General features: G+C 45.2%; 1 pseudogene; it reads left to right on the top strand.

The window, feature by feature from the left end:
- Positions 1-10,750: 10,750 nt before the first annotated feature.
- LOC144293385 (large ribosomal subunit protein uL11 pseudogene) lies at positions 10,751-11,267 on the top strand (annotated as a pseudogene).
- The last annotated feature ends 1,959 nt before the right edge of the window (positions 11,268-13,226 follow it).

Here is a 13,226-nt window from a genome sequence, read left to right as displayed (position 1 = left end):
TCGCAGTCAAAGTGTCTCCCAGACTGGGTAATATGCTCTATGTTGGCAAATTCAACTCCAATTAAAAAAAAAAAAAAAGTGTCTCCCAGAGCTGGGTTTTGTCTAAAGGCCCAGTGGGTGAAGGAATTGCTTCCAAGCTCACTTGCATAGTGGTTGGCAGGATTCTGTTCCTTAAGGGTCTCATTTCTTTGGTAGCTGTTGGCTGGAGCCTATCCTCAAGTTCCTAGCAATGTGGCTGTGTCCAACGTGGCAGCTTGCATCATCAAAGCCAGCAAGAGAGAATCTGTTAGCAAAAGAGAAATCATGATCTTTTGTCACCTAATCACAGAAGTAACAACTCCTCAGGGCAACTGGCTCAAAGAGCCTGCAACTCTCCATCTCGAGGTGATGAGTCAAGACTCACTTCGGATTGAGTGTAGTGATTACTTAAAATAAATAAATAAATTTATTTTTAAAAAACTTGAAAAATAAGTAGCAGCTCCTCAACATTGCCATATACTATTAGTTAGAAGTTATTCCAGGGATCCCTGGGTGGCCCAGCGGTTTGGCGCCTGCCTTTGGCCCAGGGCACGATCCTGGAGACCCGGGATCGAATCCCGCGTTGGGCTCCCGGTGCATGGAGCCTGCTTCTCCCTCTGCCTGTGTCTCTGCGCCTCTCTCTCTCTCTGTGACTATCATAAATAAAAAATAAAAAAAAAAATTAAAAAAATAGAAGTTATTCCAGTGGAGGGGACTATACAAAAGTACAAATATTAGGAAGTTCCATCACTAAAGGGCCAACTTAGACACTGTCAACCACCGCCGATTTAGCCAGTTAAATCACAATAATTGATTCAAGGATGGGTATCCAGTCAGACAGAGTCCATCAGAATCAGGCCTGAGATGCAGGCTGGAGCCTTTGGGATAGTGGCATTGCTGGGGTTGTTATGCTAGTAGAAGGTAAGCTTGAAGCTGCCGGTGCTCATAGCTGCTGTAATGTTGAGAATCTGCCTACAATTAAAACATAATAGAGAAAAAGAAGACAAGGGATGGGAAGAGACAGATGCTTCACAACATCATTTGAGAACCTGATACGGCCATGCTTGCAGCGAGATGTCTTAAGCTTTTAGTCATGTAAGCGAATATGTTCCCTCTTCTTTTTTTTTTTTTTTTAAGATTTTATTTATTGGGCAGCCTGGATGGCTCAGCGGTTTAGTGCCTGCATTCAGTCCAGGGCGTGATCCTGGAGACCCGAGATCGAGTCCCACGTTGGGCTCCCAGCATGGAGCCTGCTTCTCCCTCTACCTGTGTCTCTGCCTCTCTCTCTCTCTCTCTCTCTCTCTCTGTGTCTCTCATGAATAAATAAATAAAATCTTAAAAATATATTTTATTTATTTATTTGAGAGAAAGAGAGAGAGAGAGAGAGCATGAAGAGGGAGAGAGGGAGAAAGGAGCCCAGTGCGGGACTTCAGGACTCCAGGATCATGACCTGAGCGGAAGGTAGACTCTTTTTTTTTTTTTTTTAACTTTTATTTATTTATGATAGTCACAACAGAGAGAGAGAGAGAGAGGCAGAGACATAGGCAGAGGGAGAAGCAGGCTCCATGCACCGGGAGCCCGACGTGGGATTCGATCCCGAGTCTCCAGGATCCTGCCCTGGGCCAAAGGCAGGCGCTAAACCGCTGCACCACCCAGGGATCCCACGGAAGGTAGACTCTTAACTGACTGATCCCTCCAGGTGCCCCAGCACATTCCCTCTTCTATTCATATAGGTTTTAATATTTTGTCAACTGCAACCCAAAGGTCCGCAGCTGATAAAATGTCTCAGAGATACCTGGGGGTGCCTGGGTGGATTAGCCAGTTGGGCTCCCTACTCTTAATTTCAGCTCAGGTTATAATCTCAGGGTCGTGGGATCAAGCCCCGAGTTGAGCTCCACACTCAGTGGGGAGCCTGCTTGAGCTTCTCTCTTTCCCTCTGCTCCTCTGCACCCCACTCCTAAAATAAAAAAAAATACATATTTTAAAAAAATGTCTCAGAGATACCTTGGATTCAGTTTGGCCAAACCCAGTTTGATTATCATACCCTCACCTTTCCCACACACCTGCCTCTCTCCCTACGTTCTATTTCACTGTTAAAATCACAGCACAGTTGCTCTGGCTGAAAACCTTGGAGTCCTCTTCCTTATCTGCTATGGAGATTGGAATAGTCTGTGCAACACGGCTCCTTTCTATGGAACCCCAGGAAAAACCGTCTGCTATGTTTACAAAGGCAGGGGTCACTCTGAGGTGACCCATGGAAACACCATCTCCACATAGGTAAACAGGTCACTCTAGGATCTTACAGAATTTCTAGATGTGAATCACATGACGTAGAGGATGAGAATAGTGTATCTGACTCTCCTATCAAAACACACCATAGGCTAAAATGAAATTCTGGCAAACTGCCTAGTAGCTTGTGGTTTGGAAGGCACCCTGGGCTGGATTTGTGAAAATATTCCTTCTGTACAAGAAATTGTGCCAGTTGTACGTTAAATATACTTCAAAAATACAAATAAAAGCAAATAAATAAATAAATAAAATAAAAATAAAAGAAATTACGACTGACATAATTTCTTTTATATCTTCTTCCTCAGAGTTCCAGTCATAATTCTGATCTTTATCTCTCTTTCCCTCTACCACTTTCATCCAATTGCCCTAAATCCTGTGCATGCTGCCTCTCAGTTGGTCTTGTTTTCTTCATTCCCCTGCCACCGGCTGAATATCCCCCTTGGGCGTTTGTATCAGCCTCTGAAAACTTTCCTCTAAACCCCTCCACTCTATCAGAGTATGAATCCTCAATACAACCTCACATTGTTCATCTGCCCCATATTATGGTGGCTCCCTAGTGCTCCCTAATCTTTACTGGGTCATGGACCCATTTTTAAGGTGATGGAAGCTATGAGTAACTCCAGAAAGATCTGTAGTTTGTGTTTTGGTGTACATCTCAAGGGGATAATGAACCCTTCAGACTGCATTTACATATACAGATTTTTAAGATTTTATTTATTTGAGAGCGAGAAAGAGAGCAGAAGCAGAAAGAGAGGGAGAGGGAGAAGCAGTTTCCTTGCTGAGCGGGGAGCCGGAGGCATGGCTTAGTCCCAGGACCCCAGGATCACCACCTGAGCCAAAGGCAGATACTGAACCAGTTGAGCCACCCAGATGCCCCATTTACATATTTTTTAATTAAAAAAAATATTTTATTTATTTGAGAGAGAGAGAGAGAGAGAGAGTGTGTGTGTGTGCGCGTGCACGTAATCTGGGAGAGGGGCAGAGGGAGAGGGCAAAAGGGAATCTCAAGCAGACTCAAGCAGGCAAAAGGGAATCTCAAGCAGACTCAAGCAGGAAGCCTTGGTAGGGCTTGGGGCCTGGCTGGATCCCAGGACCCAGAGATCACAACCTCAGCTGAAATTGGGAATACAGGCTTCACTGGCTGCACAGGCCACCCCAGGTGCCCCACAGACTCCATTCACATACTGCCCACCTGAAAACATGCCCTTTCATCTCCCTCCAAGTTAGACAGTCTTATAAAGGATGTAGTCCTGGGCGCCTGTGTGGCGCTGTTGATTAAACTTTTGACTCTTGGCTTCAGCTTGGGTCCTGATCCCAGAGTCATGATCTGGGGGCCCTGAGATCCAGCATTGCAGCCAGCTCAGCACAGAATCTGCTTAAGACTCTCTCTCCCTCTCCCTCTATCCCTCCCCTTCCTGGCCCTATGCTCCCTTCTGCTCGAGCACCCTCTCTCTCTCTCAAGTAAATAAATAAATCTTAAAAAAACAAAGCAAAACAAAACAAAAAAGATGCAGTCCAAAGTTGTTAGCACATTTCTGGCCTTCCAAACTTATCTCTACCTGCCTTTTTAGCTACATCTTCTGTCTTGTGCAGTTTTATATATATATATATATTTTTTAATTAATTAATTAATTAATTAATTTATTTATTTATTTATTTATTTATTTGAGAGAGCACGAGTAGGGGTAGAGGCAGAGGCAGAGGGAGAGGGAGAAGCAGACTCCCCACTGAGCAGGGAGCCCAATATGGGACTTGATCCCAGGACCCTGAGATCATGACCTGAGCCGAAAGCAGATGCTGAACAAACTGAGCCACCCCGGTGCCCCGGTTACCGTTATTTTATGTCTGATTCCTCACCAGACCAAAAGCCTCCCTGAGAGCAATGACTGTGCCCTTCATTTTTCCTTCTTATATCTCCCCAGATGGAAGGAAAGTTTCTCTGGAGCACTAATCAGAACACCTAGCTTAGTCTAGATAAATCATTGGCTCAGTGTGAGCTGTTTATTTTAGTTCTTTGTGCCAAGAACTCTTAACAAGAGCTCTATCCTCTTAAACAAATTTGCAAGTGGACAATACACTATTGTTGACCACAGACACAATGCCTTACAGCAGATCTCTAGAACTTACTTGTCTTGTTTAACTGACACTTTATGCCAGTTGATTAGTAATTCCTCGTTTATGCCAGTTGATTAGTAATTCCTCGTTTCCCCTCCCTCTGGCTCCTGGCAGCCACCACTCCACTCTTGGAGTCTGAGAGCTCGGCTATTTTAGCTCCCTCAGAGAAGTGGAATCACGCCGTACTTGTCTCTGTGTCTGGCTTGTTTCACTCAGCATAAGGCCCTCAAGCCACATCCGTGTTGTTGCATATTACAGAAATCCCTTCTTTTTCAAAGTTCAATAGTATTCCAAAAAATAAAATAATATAAAATAAATTTAAAAATAAATCTATAAATATATATCCCCCTACATTTTCTTTACCTATTCATCTGTCAATGACCATTAGGTTTTTCCTTCAACTTGGCTATTGTGAATAGTAGAATGGACTGCTGGGTCTTTTAATCATTTTCATCAGCATAAAGGTTTCAGGGTGACGGGCTGAGATAATGTGATACGATGTCAGGCTCCCAATCTATATTCTTTTTTTTTTTAAGATTTTATTTATTTATTCATCAGAGACACAGAAAGAGAGAGAGAGAGAGAGAGAGAGAGAGGCAGAGACACAGGCAGAGGGAGAAGCAGGCTCCCTGAGGGGAGCCCAACGTGGGACTCAATCCTGGGTCACCAAGATCTTGCCCTGGGCTGAAGGCGGCGCTATACCGCTGAGCCACCCAGGCTGCCCCTCCCAATTTATATTCTAGTAGGTTCTGAGTTCAAAACTTTTCAGTTTTAGTGGACCCCATGGGTATGGGAACTTCTTAGAACTTGTGACATAATTTTGGTTTGGAGACTATAGGTCCCTGATAGTGAACTTACCACATTTGCCATTATTGCTGCCAGGAATCCTTGCCTGGTAGCTGGGGCCTTTGGGGGTCCCCAGATAAACTTTTTTTTTAAAAAAACATTGTTATTTATGTATTCATGAGAGACACACAGAGAGAGTCAGAGACACAGGGAGAGGTAGAAGCAGGCTCCCTGCAGGGAGCCCGATGCCGGACTTGATCCCAGGACCATGGGATCACGACCTGAGCCAGAGGCAGATGCTCAACTGCTGAGCCACCCAGGTGCCCCTCCCCAGAGAAACTTAAAGGACTGGCCCAGTTGGTGAACTCGTAGGTGAGTTTATTGATTTCGTATTGTAGTCCTCACCCAATCCTGACCCTCAACACAGGGCAGGGCAGGAATGTCCCCTACGTCCTTGCAGAATAGGCATTCTGGAGGGATCTGAGGCAAAAAAAAACTTGCTCCTGCTTGGTCACATTTCAAAATCCTTCCCACATTTTATTTATTTATTTATTTATTTTTATTGGAGTTCGATTTGCTCCTTCCCACATTTTAGTCCTTCGCCCACACCCCTTATATTCACTGGGACATTTCATAACATGTGGTGGAAAATGGAAAGAAGATCGAAGACCATATGAATCCATAATAGTGCATGTACCGAGGGTAAGGACTCTGTCATTTTTTTTTTTAAGATTTTATTTTTTTATTCATGAGAGGCACAGAAAGAGACAGACGCAGAGAGAAGCAGAGACACAGGCAGAGGGAGAAGCAGGTTCCATGCAGGGAGCCCGATGTGGGACTTGATCCAGGGTCTCCAGAATCACACCCCGGGCCGAAGGCAGGTTCTAAACCGCTGAGCCACCCAGGCTGCCCAGACTCTGTCATGTTTGACGCTGTATTTCCAGTGCCAATATAGTGCCTGGCATCTAGTAGGCACTCAGTTAATACTCAGTGAAGGAATGAGTGGGACATTGGGAGAAGTCAGTGGACCTTTGTTTCCAGTTGGTGAATGCCTTGTGATTCCCTCCAACCACAAGCACTGACGGATCAAGGTCCCACTAAATATGTGAACACCAACAGGGTGATTCACAAGTCTCCCACACGCCACATACGCAGCATTGATAAATCAGATAGACTCACTCTAAAAAAAAAAAAAAAAAAGATAGACTCACTCTGTGCACGAGTTGCATGTGGCAGCGTCCACATGCTGCGGTTTGAATTGTAAGTTCAGATTTGACTTTACTTCACAACCCACACTGGCCACTCAAGTTCCAGCCATCATGTTTTATTCCAGCTTGCGGAAAGAAGGACTAGAGAAGGGTGTGCCCCTATTTTAGGGACTCCTCACAAAACTATCCCTGATACCTCTGCTTACGTCTCACTGTTCGGAACTTAGTCACATGTCCACAACTACCTTCAGGGGAGGAAGTCTTTATTTCAAGAGTCAGACACTGAAGGATTCTTGGCTGACTCAGGTGGTTAAGTGTTTGCCTTTGGTTCAGGCCTTGATCCCAGGGTCCTGAGATGGAGCCCCACATGGGGCTCCTCCCACTCCTCCTGCTTGTGCTTTCTCTTTTTCTCTCTCTCTGGAGAATAAATACATAAAATCTTAAAAATAAAAACAAAAGAAGAAGTGGAGAACATATATTAGGGGAAATTGTTAATATGGTTGGGGAGGTGGTTTGACATGGAACGTCTGGCCTTCAAAACCGGAGAAGCCTGTCTAAACTCACGCCCCCAACTCACTGCTGTTACCTGGAGAGTGACAGGCAGCAGGCCAATCCCACCTAGGGGTGGAAGAGTGAGCCGCGTGGGTAGAAAGCGTGGCTGCTGAAGTCAGGTGGCCATGGGATCAAATACATCTCTGGAACTTCCCTTTCCTCCGAGTAAGAAACAAGGAAAACAATACCCATTGAATGGGTTGTGGTATTTTACCAAGGAAATCCCTAGGACAAAGTTGTTACCCAAGAGTGGTGCTTTTTTATTACTATTGTGGTGAAACACATATGACATAACATTTACTCTTTTAATCCATGGTTAGTGCACAGGAGTGTTAATATATGCACACTCTTGTGCAACAGATCTCTAAAACCTTTCCTCTTGCGAGACTGAAACTCCACATCCACTGAACAAGAACCCCCTTCTGTCTCCTCCTGCCACCCCTGCCAACCACGACTCTTTGTTTAAGGGCATGACCACCCTGTGTAACTTATATGTAGAATCATGCATGCGGTATTTGTCCTTTTGTGACCTGCTTCTTTCATTTAGCATAATGTCGTGAAGTCCAAGTTCATATGGTAGCAGGATTTCCTTCTTTTTGAAGGCTGAATTATATTGTGTTGTATGTATACACCACATGTTCTTTATCCACACATTCTTTTAAAGATTTTATTTATTTATTCATGAGAGACACACACAGAGAGACAGAGGCAGAGACACAGGCAGAGGGAAAAGCAGGCTCCATGCAAGGAGCCCGACGTGGGACTCAATCCAAGGAGCCCGACGTGGAACTCAATCCCGGGACTCCAGGATCACGTCCTGGGCAGAAGGCAGGCGCTAAACCGCTGAGCCACCCAGGTGTCCCTATCCACACATTCTTCATCCAATGGACATTTAGGTTACTTCCACCTCCTGGCAATTGTAAATGATGCTGGAAGAATAGTGTTTCCTACCTGAAACTAGTTAGTATCAGAAACTAGTTCTTTCTTTTAATTCCCTTGGGGAAGGACGCCTGGGTGGCTTGGTGGTTGAGAGTCTACCTTCAGCTCAGAACCTGATCCCAGGATCTGAGATCAAGTCCCACATTGGGCTTCTTACAGGGAAACTGCTTCTCCCTGTGCCTATGTCTCTGCCTCTCTTTCTGTGTCTCTCGTAAATAAACAAAATCTTAAAAAAAATACGCTTGGGGGGAGCTTCGTGGTGCATTTGCTTTTTCCGCACTCTAATAATTGTTAGGTTAAACATCTCAGGTGTTTGGATATGAGAATTCTATAGATACTACATATTAATTAGGGGGAAAGGGGATAAAGCTCCCCCCACACCCACCCCGGACAATAACAGAGTACAGATTCTCTTTAGGTGGCCCATCTGACCAGATAAGGAAAGACAATCTATCTGCTGGGCTGTCACAGCGTTTAATCCTTCAGCTAAAATTCCAGACGCCAGATGTTTACGTCCATGAAGGGTGTGGAACCATCACCCCCAGTTCTGACAGATGCAGCCCATCCATGGAGTCCCAGATCCTGCCCCAGGGATCAAAGACAGAGGCGAGGGGCAGCAGTGAGGAAGAAAGACCACCCAAACACAAATGCGTGATTCCCCGGTTGAGAGATACTTGTCAGGGAAAACCCTGGCTGATAATAACCACAAGAAGCTGTGCTTTGCTATTCCTTCCTCTAGTGGTTTCCTGAGAAGCCTCGTTAAATAAGAATAACATCCATGTCATCATTATAAAGTAAAATCTTTGCCCAAGTATAGACATTGTATACTTTGTGGGTTTTTTTAAGACCTTTTTTTTTTTTTCCTCTTAAATTGAGTGAGCTCCTCTACACCAGCCCAACATGGGGTTTGAACTCAAGACTCCGAAGTCAAGAATCTCATGCTCTACAGACTGAGCCAGCCAGGCTTCCCTGGACATTATATAATTTGAATCAAAGGTGTCTGCTGCACATTTATAGGCATAGATGAGGCCAAAGAAGCACCGTATGAGGCAACTTCCTAAGGAGCTCCCTAGGAGTTGGAGTGAAAAGGCAAATACTCATGCACATGTTACAAATTATACAAGGCAACGTATGCTTGGCACTGTGTTTGGAAGAGGGGTGGTTCTATTAGCCGGGAAGAGCAGAGATCCTTGCTGGGGGTGGGGGTTTGCACTGGATACAGAAGAATGGCAGCATTTATTTTTTAATTTTAATTTTAATTTTTTAAAAATTTTTATTTATTTATGATAGGCACACAGTGAGAGAGAGAGAGGCAGAGACACAGGCAGAGGGAGAAGCAGGCTCCATGCACCGGGAGCCCGACGTGGGTTTCGATCCCGGGTCTCCAGGATCACGCCCTGAAATGGCAGCATTTAAATAAGTGGATAGGACTCAGAAATGCACTTGTTGTTGTGTTTTGTTTTAGCTGCTATGGACTGAGCACCAGCTCTGTAGGTGCCAGGCTCCATGCTTGAAGCTGAGGATAATGAGAAAAAGACATGTCTCTGCCTTGAAGGAGGCTTTCAAACTCATTTCAGCAGGGGAGTGGATGTTTCCGGGGAGGACCATGCTGCCCTAGCCCCAGAGACACCTCCAACACACTCAGTCCCCAGGAAGCAGAGCTAGATGACCAGGGGTGGGGGACCCAGGGCTGACAGCCTGGCTCCAACTCTGTGTCCTGAAACCAGCCCAGTCCGGCTGCTGCCACCACACGGACCTGGCCCACAGTGAAGGCATCGCTAGCGGCCCCTCTCATGCCAGCCGGCTCAGTTGCCACTCATTTGCAGCACAGCCCCTACGCCTCAGCCCTGGAGGCTGGTATTTGGGCCTCCCCCTGTGGGACTCCTTCAGACTTTGGTTCTTTTAGCTGATATAGGAGAGAAGATAAGAAAGAAGTGCCACCAGGTCTTCCAAGAGAAAATGCTCAGCAATAAGGGGTTGACTGGGGGAGTCACCTGCATGGAGGTGAGAGAGGAGATGGCAGGAGAAGCCCTGGGATCCTGGGACATGCAAGTAGCAAACTCTGCTTTGAATACTATCTCTAGCCATCCTGGCCGGTGACCCTGAGCAAATTATTTCCTACGGGCTCCTTTCCTGCATTTGCAAACCTGGCCAAACCTGTAGATTTTCAGCAAAATAGTGAAAATGAAGCCCAGTGTGGAGCACACAGTAAAACCCACTTGGAAGAGGGTAGGGCATGGAAGGGCCTGGGGCGGTGTCCCAGGAGCTCTCCCAGAGTGCAGAGAGAAGAGGCAAAAGCCAGCAGCCAGGCCAGGGCATGTCCACAGTCGTGATTCTGGACAGGACCGACGCTACAAGGCCTGCCCTCGGCAGAGCCATTCTACGGTCACTCAAGGAGAAATGGAGTGCAATGGGGGAGGGGGGAGGCGGCTGTGGGGCCAGCCTGTCGGCCCCGAGATGATGGATGGGCCTATTCCACGCCTGGTAATTAGTGCTGACTGGCTCTGAAATTCTTACTGTGGGGGAATGTTCCCTGTGCCTCCGTGTCCCGGAGGCCCTGCTCCAGGATTGGGGCTGGACAGGACTGGGTGTAAAATTTGCCCCACCGCTCCGCCGCACCTTTCCACAGGCTGGTGTGCATGTGTTTCTGTACACAGGTGTGTATGTGAGTGCACGTGCACGTTGGTGACTCTTGTAGCAGTGTATGTGTGTACAAAAGTATGTGTGCATCCATCTGGCTATGAGTGTGCATGTGTGCTAAGCTGCTAGCCAAGAGCAGGGTTAAATATGCAAGGAACTTTCGGCTGCAGGAGACAAAGGAGAAATTGTTCGGGTTATCTCGAATTCAGATTCACCTGACCCCAGCCACCTCCACCATGCTGCCTCAATTGGACCCCGACAAGATCCACATTGCATACCTGAGGTGCTCAGGTGGGGAAGTGAACTCCGAGTCCGACCTAGCCTGGAAGATCAGCCCACTGGGTGTGTCTCCAAAAAAGGTTGGTGATTGGAGATTGGAAGGGTCTGAGGATGGCAGGGGTGCTGACCATTTAAAACAGACAGGCTCAGATTGAAGCGGTGCCTTCTGCCTCTGCCCTGATTATCAAAGTCCTCAAGGAACCACCAAGAGACAGAAAGAAGCAGAAAAACATTAAGTACAATGGAAATACCACTTTTGATGAGATGGTCAACATTGCCTGAGAGATGTGGCACCAATCTTTAGCCTGAGAACTCTCTGGAACCATGTCTCTGGACATCCTGGGGATTGCCCGATCTGTGGGTTGCAATGTTGATGGCCACCACCCTCATGACATCATAGATGACATCAATAGTGGTGCAGTGGTATGCCCAGCTAGTTAAGAACTGCAAAGGAAAATATTTCAATAAAGGATCATTTGAAGACAAAACAAAACAAAACGCAATGAGAAGAATTTGCCAAATGCTAGTCTTTTCTCTGGGTCACTTGAAGCTGACCGTATTTCAAGAAGTCCCTTGGCTGGTGCCTGTTAGTTATCCAGACGGTAGGCAGCCCTTGTCCTGAGGAATAGAACCCCCTGTCCTTAGGGTCAGTGCATCCATGCTTCTATACAGGCTGCCCCTCCCTGAGTAGCCATAGCAGGTCAGGAGAGAAGTTTGGATATACAAAACCCAACTTGTTGTTGTTTTTTTTTTTAAGATTTTATTTTATTCATGAGAGACACAGAGACATAGGCAGAGGGAGAAGCAGGCTTCTCGCAGAGAGCCTATTGCAGGACTTGACCCTGGGACCTGAGATCACTACCTGAGCCAAAGACAGACGCTCAACCCCTGAGCCACCCAGACATCCCCAAAACCTAACTTGTGTAAAGGTTTTTCTGAAATGAAGGGATTCATATTTCCTCAACATTTCTTCCTAAGATCCAAAATTAAGTACAGCTCTTGGGATGGATGTGTGTAGTTTGAACCAAGGCTTAGGACAAGGAATACCAGTAAGTTCTCAAAGATGAACTTGGGGGGCATCTGCCTGGCTGCATCCATAGAACATACAGCTCTTGATCTCAGGGTCATTAGTTCAATCCCCATGTTGGGCGTGGAGCCTACTTTAAAAAATAACATGATATAAAATCTTTAATAAAAATCAATTAAGTAATTAACATGAAATTACCTTGAGAGAAAGGGAATCTAGGTTACTAAGCACTGGAGTCTACTCTCCACTCCATCATTCATCAACTATGAGACCTTAAAGGAAAAGATACATTGCTTTCTTTCTTTCTTTTTAAAAATGTATTATTATTTTTTTTTAAATTTTTTTTATTTATTTATGATAGTCACAGAGAGAGAGAGGCAGAGACATAGGCAGAGGGAGAAGCAGGCTCCATGCACCGGGAGCCTGACGTGGGATTCGATCCCGGGTCTCCAGGATCACGCCCTGGGCCAAAGGCAGGTGCCAAACCGCTGCACCACCCAGGGATCCCTAAAAACTTATTATTATATACGTTAGTAATCTCTACATCCAATATGAGCCTCAAACTCACAACCCCGAGATCAAGACCTACATGATTTTCCAACTAACCCAGCTAGGTGCCCCTTTGAAGATGAATTGCTTTCTAAGACTTTATTTTTCATCTACCAAAAGAGGATATAATGGGTGTAGTGCTATTATATATTATGTAAATTTGAGTTAAGCAAATTTGAAAAACTGCAAATCTCCCTAAATTCTTTATTTTTAAAAGATTTTATTTTTTTAGTAATTTCTACACCCAACATGAGGCTCAAACTCACAACTCCAAGATCAAGAGTTGCATGTTCTACTGACTGAGCCAGCCAGGTGCCCCTATATCTTCCTAAATTTAAAGAAATCACCAAGGGTACATAATTTCAAAATTGGTGAGTTGACTGGGCCTGTGCACTGTTTATAACCATTGCCACACGACAGCATCCCTTGAGCTGGCAAAAGTAAATAATGGCTATTAGTGCTCATATTGTGTGAACTGAGCCATTGTTTATATGCATCATAACTTCTGAGAGTGGTTGCTAATGACTGATGCACTGTTGTTTTAATATTCAGCATTATCATTTAAAATATTTTCTGTATCTTGGAATGATATTTTCTGAGTTCATTAAGTGCTGGCATGAGTGCCAAAAAACACAGTCCAAAATCAATAACTTTGTAATGGAAGTTAGATATGATAAAACACTATGAAAAAGCCCAAAGAACTGTCGTGACATGGCAAGCTGTTACTTTAGGAGTGCCTATCTTGTGAAACATTAGAGATTTTAGTGTTTAGTAAATAAAAAATAGCACAAAGGCAAAAAATATTCTGCAATGGTTGAACATTC

Source organism: Canis aureus, chromosome 21, assembly GCF_053574225.1.
Source record: "Canis aureus isolate CA01 chromosome 21, VMU_Caureus_v.1.0, whole genome shotgun sequence".
Lineage (NCBI taxonomy): Eukaryota > Metazoa > Chordata > Mammalia > Carnivora > Canidae > Canis > Canis aureus.
The sequence above is the reverse complement of the archived record's forward strand: the minus strand, read 5'-3'. Positions and strand labels throughout refer to the sequence as shown.